We start from the raw sequence: 5,235 nt of genomic DNA, 5'->3' as shown, positions 1-5,235 counted from the left end.
GTTCTAGGCACTTGGAATATATCGCCTTAGTAAGACAAATCCCTGCCACGTGGAACTAACTTCCTAGTGAGGAAATGGCAAATAATAAACACAATAAAGAAGTGAATTATATAGGGACAAATACTATTTAAAAAAAGAAAAAAAATTAGGTCCAGTGGTTGGAGACCTGCAAAGCAACTGAGAACAGATTAACAGGAACAAAGACAGTTTATTTACATGTACACCAGGAAGTTGCTCAGTAGTGAGTAACTCACTAAATAAAGGTGTATTTGCCAAATTCAATAAGGGGATGGGAGTGGGAAGGGGCTCTGAAACTTTCATGGGGAAGTTTGGGAGGTTCTGTGGGCTGTCTGTCTCCATGAGAGGTGGATTGGCTAGAAAATCCCTCTGAAGGGGAATAATGGCAGCTGCATTTTTGGAAGGTCCTGCTTTCATCAGATAAAAGAAGTTGAGATAACATTGCTTTCTGTATCTTCTTTAATGTTTCCACTTTAAAATTATCTTTAGCCCTAGCCTGTTTGGCTCAGTGGATAGAGTGTCAGCCTGCGGATTGAAGGGTCTCAGGTTCGATTCTGGCCAAGGGCACATGCTCGGTTGCGGACTCGATCCCTAGTATGGCGCGTGCAGGAGGCAGCCGCGCAATGATTCTCTCTTACCATTGATGTTTCCATCTTTCTCTCCCTCTTCCTTCCTCTCTGAAATCAAACTGATTGTGCCCGCTTATACCACACCAGCAAAGTATGAGAGTTCCAGATGCTCCACAGTCTCAACAATTGGCACCATTGGTCCTTTTCACCGTAGACATTCTTGGGGATGTGTGTTTCTCACTGGATTTAACTTGCATTGCAGGGAGCCCTCTGTTTTCCCAGGTGGTACGCTGCTGCCAGGGAAATGCCTTTCACAGGGGAGGTATTGTTGTGGACCAACATTCGGGAGAGTAAGACCACGACTCCAATTAGGTCTTAAGCAGCAAGCGAGTGTTTATTGAAACTGGCCAGTGACTGCCGTAGGCGTTCTCTCCTATGACAGCGTTGAACCTGTTATACACAGAAACTACAAAACGGTTGGCTAAACACACACAAAGTTACCTGGGATACAGACACAAAGTTACCAGGGCTACATTAATCAATACTGCCCCGTCACCAAGGTATTATTAATCAATTTTGCCCCGTTGCTCCAGCTACTAATATAAACTTGCCCCGTACCCTAGACTACCCTCGACCACAGTTGGTTCCATTTCCCCAGTACAAGGGGGGCTTAACTGTAACAGTATTTGGAGGACACAGGAGGGAGAAGGAGGGGCCGGGTAGAAATAAAATTCGCATGCAGGTGTGCACACACATGCACACTCCACTACAGAGGAAGCTATGCAGGGACTGGAATATATCAGAACTGGGGGATAAACAGGGACCCAGGCTGGGGTAGACAGATGACGAAGCAGGGACAGAAGGAAGAGGAGATATGATATCTGAGCATTGGAAGGAGAATGAGCATTAAGTCAAGAGAGAACAAGGAGCCCACAAATCAGCATTTTGGGGCTCTCTATGAGGCCCGTAGGATGATGCATCCCAAGCAGAGAGGCCACGTCTCATTGAGTCTCACCTGAAAAAACTCTTTTTACCAAGAAAGGGAGAGCTCAGGCTCTGGAAGTATGAGTGGGGCTCACCCAATGAGAGCCCAGGGCTGTCTCTCCCCCAGACTCCTCTGTCCCTGGGAAGGAGGGAAACCTGCGTCTGGAAGAGCTAAAGGGAAGAAACATGTGTTCTGGAAGCCACGGTGGGGTACCTTTTGTGTCCCACCTCAAGTCCTCTCTGCCCCCTTCCTACTCCAGCCACTGTGCATAGGCCACTTTCCCAGGAGCAACCAGGCGGTGTCCTGCCATGTGCCATTTGCTCTCTGCCCCGGGGATGCTTCTGGGAGCAGCTCAGCTCTCACACAGCAGCAACAATGGACTGGGAGAGTCAGCCACCCTATAGAGCAACTCATAAACCGTGGGGATGGGAGCTGATGAACAGACGCTTCCCGTTTCTTTCCTGAGATAGACAGTTTTCAGACACTTCATAAGGCTTCTCAGAGGTCCCACAGGATCGAGCCACCAGTCAGCCAGAGCAGGGGCCAAGTGGATAGGGCATCTTGGTATTTTGTCTCCCTTCTTCCCTGTTCCACTGCCCTTTCCCTCACCCCTGCTCATTGGACTGTGTTCCTAAATTCAGGTCCTGAATTCAGAGAAACTGAGCTAAAACAGATTAGCAAAGGTGTAGAGCAGTAGTTCTCAACCTTCCTAATGCCGCGACCCTTTAATACAGTTCCTCATGTTGTGGTGACCCCCAACCATAAAATTATTTTCGTTGCTACTTTATAGGTGTAATTTTGCTACTGTTATGAATCGTAATGTAAATATCTGATATGCAGGATGTATTTTCATTGTTACAAATGGAACATAATTAAAGCATAGTGATTAATCACAAAAACAATATGTAATTATATATGTGTTTTCTGATGGTCTTAGGCGACCCCTGTGAAAGGGTCGTTCGACCCCCCAAAGGGGTCACGACCCACAGGTTGAGAACCGCTGGTGTAGAGCAAGGCTGGGGCGGGGGAGGGGGGGGGGGGAATGGGCTGCTCCATTCAGTTGGAATATAGGAGTGGGGAAGGGAACCACCAGCAGGAGATAAGGCTACAGTGTGCTTTGGGGCCATGAGGTGGAGGACATTTCCTGCCGTCTATGGAAGGTTAGCCTTTATTCTAGAGACCATAGGAAGCCAGTGATGGTTTTGAGTAGGGAACTGGCAACAGCAGAGCTTGCTTTGGGGAGTACAATGTGGGCAGAGACCAGTTAGAGGTGAGTCTAGGGCAGTGATGGCGAACCTATTGACACGCGAACTCATTTTTTTGGTTGATTTTTCTTTGTTAAATGGCATTTAAATATATAAAATAAATATCAAAAATATAATCTTTGTTTTACTATGGTTGCAAATATCAAAAAATTTCTATCTATATGTGACATGGCACCAGAGTTAAGTTAGGGTTTTTCAAAATGCTGACACGCCGCACTCAAAAGGTTCACCATCACTGGTCTAGGGCAAGAGGACCAGTGAGGAGGCTGTGGCTGAGACTTGGGCAGTGGAACTGTAAAGGGAGCTGATGTGAACCATGTTGGGAAGTACACGTGGAAAGACTTGGCAAAGGACAGACAGGGGCAGAGAGAAGTAAAGGTGACCCTGAGGTCTGGAGTCCAGAAGGCTGGAGGGCAGGGATCTATTCACAGAATAAAAGGGAGAGCAGGTCTGAGAGAGAAGGTGATGGGCTCGGCAGACCCCCGCACCTGCTGGCATCATCCTCCTAGAGCTTTGAAATCCTCACATGAGGAGAACCCCCCATGCCGGTTCCAGCTCACCAGAGATGGTTCCCTGCTTCTCCTCTCACCCTGGGAAGAAAGGGTGTGGGCATGAGACTACAGGACTCAGACCATGCTACTGCAGGACTTACAGGGAACAATATGGTACCTGAGAAGGAATAGCAGAGAGAGAGGCACAAATTACTTAGCCAAAGGGTGCTAGGTTCTTACTTTCAATTATAAAGAAATGTTTACTATATCAAGCTATATTACAAAGCCACTGTTCTTTCCAAACTGCCTGGTACTGCCACAAGAACAGACATATAGACCAATGGAACAAAACAGAGAACCCAGAAATCGCCCCAAGCCATAATGCTCAACTAATATTTGACAAAGGAGGCAAAAGCATACAATGGAGTCAAGATAGTCTCTTCAATAAATGGTGCTGGGAAAACTGGACAGATACATGCAAAAAATGCAACTAGATCACCAACTTATAGCATACACAAAAATAAACTCAAAATGGTTAAAAGACTTAAACGTAAGATAGGAAACAATAAAAATCTTAGAAGAATTCATAGGCAGCAAAATAACAGACATATGTCATAGCAATATCTTTACTGATACATCTCCTAGAACAATGGAAACTAAGGAGAAAAAAACCAAATGGAACTACATCAAAATAAGCTTCTGCACTGCAAAAGAAATCATCAACAAAACAACAAGAGAGCCTACTGCATGGGAGAACATATTTGCCAATGTCATATCTGGTAAGGGTTTAATCTCTGTAATGTATGGGGAACTCATACAACTTAACAAAAGGAAGATAAATAATCCAATCAAAAGGGGGGCAAAGGACCTAAATAGATACTTTTCGAAAGTGGACATACAGAAGGCCAAGAGACATATGAAAACATGCTCAAAGTCACTAATCATCCGAGAGATGCAAATCAAAACAACAATGAGGTACCATTTCACACCAGTCAGACTGGCTATCATCAACAAATCAACAATGAGAAGTGCTGGAGAGGATGTGGAGGAAAAGGAACCCCCATGCACTGTTGGTGGGAATGCAGACTGGTGAAGCCACTGTGGGAAACAGTATGGAGTTCCTTCAAAAAATTAAAAATGGAATTCCCATTTGACCCAGTAATTCCACTTCTAGGAATATATCCCAAGAAACCAGAAACACCAATCAGAAAGAATATATGCACCCCTATGTTCATAGCAGCACAATTTACCATAGCTAAAATTTGGAAACAGCCTAAGTGCCCATCAGCAAATGAATGGATTAAGAACTGTATTTGAACCCAGGTCTATCTGGCTCTGAGTCCCTGCTCTTTCCATTGGATTATGCTGCCTTTCTTCCCAGAGGCGTCATGTGCTAGGATGGGGGCCAAGGCCTCTCCTCCAGTGCTGGGCAGAGAGCTGAAGCCAGGACTCAGAAGAAAAGTAAAACCAGAGGATGATTTAGGGCAGAAAACGGCAAACTGCGGTCTATGAGCCAAATCTGTCTTGCTGCCTGGTTTCGTACAGTTAACAAATTAAGATTTTTTAAATATTTTTAAGTGGTTGAAGAAAGTAAAAAAAATAATAACAATTGAAACTTCGTGGCCCATGCACAGAAGTCAGTTTTGGGCCTGGGCGAGTTTATTTTGAAGAAGTGGTGTTAGAAGAAGTGGGGGGTGTCAGTCGCTCGGACGACGGGAGACACAGCGCGGGGTTGGCGCGCACGATTCATGCCGGAGTTGAGTGAGCCAGTCAGTCAGCAATCTCATTGTGCAGTGTTTAGTGCTGGTCGCGTCACAAATCGCGCGCAGGTGACAAAAGATAGATGAAACAAGTATACAAGATGAGTGTGGATGGGAGAGTTGGAAGGGGTCGACCTCAGCGAATGT

At 45.5% G+C, this 5,235-nt stretch overlaps 1 long non-coding RNA gene across 1 annotated transcript; it reads right to left on the bottom strand.

Annotated features, from left to right (window-relative positions):
• Nucleotides 1–1,465, bottom strand: LOC106727285. Its single transcript, XR_001363453.1, has 3 exons — nt 1,038–1,465; nt 763–765; nt 1–10 (listed from the first exon to the last, which is right to left on the bottom strand). It is a non-coding gene; the product is annotated as an uncharacterized LOC106727285 (long non-coding RNA).
• Between the last annotated feature and the right edge of the window lie 3,770 nt (nt 1,466–5,235).

The sequence above is a fragment of the Myotis brandtii genome, unplaced genomic scaffold, assembly GCF_000412655.1.
Source record: "Myotis brandtii unplaced genomic scaffold, ASM41265v1 scaffold4, whole genome shotgun sequence".
Classification (NCBI taxonomy): domain Eukaryota; kingdom Metazoa; phylum Chordata; class Mammalia; order Chiroptera; family Vespertilionidae; genus Myotis; species Myotis brandtii.
The sequence above is the reverse complement of the archived record's forward strand: the minus strand, read 5'-3'. Positions and strand labels throughout refer to the sequence as shown.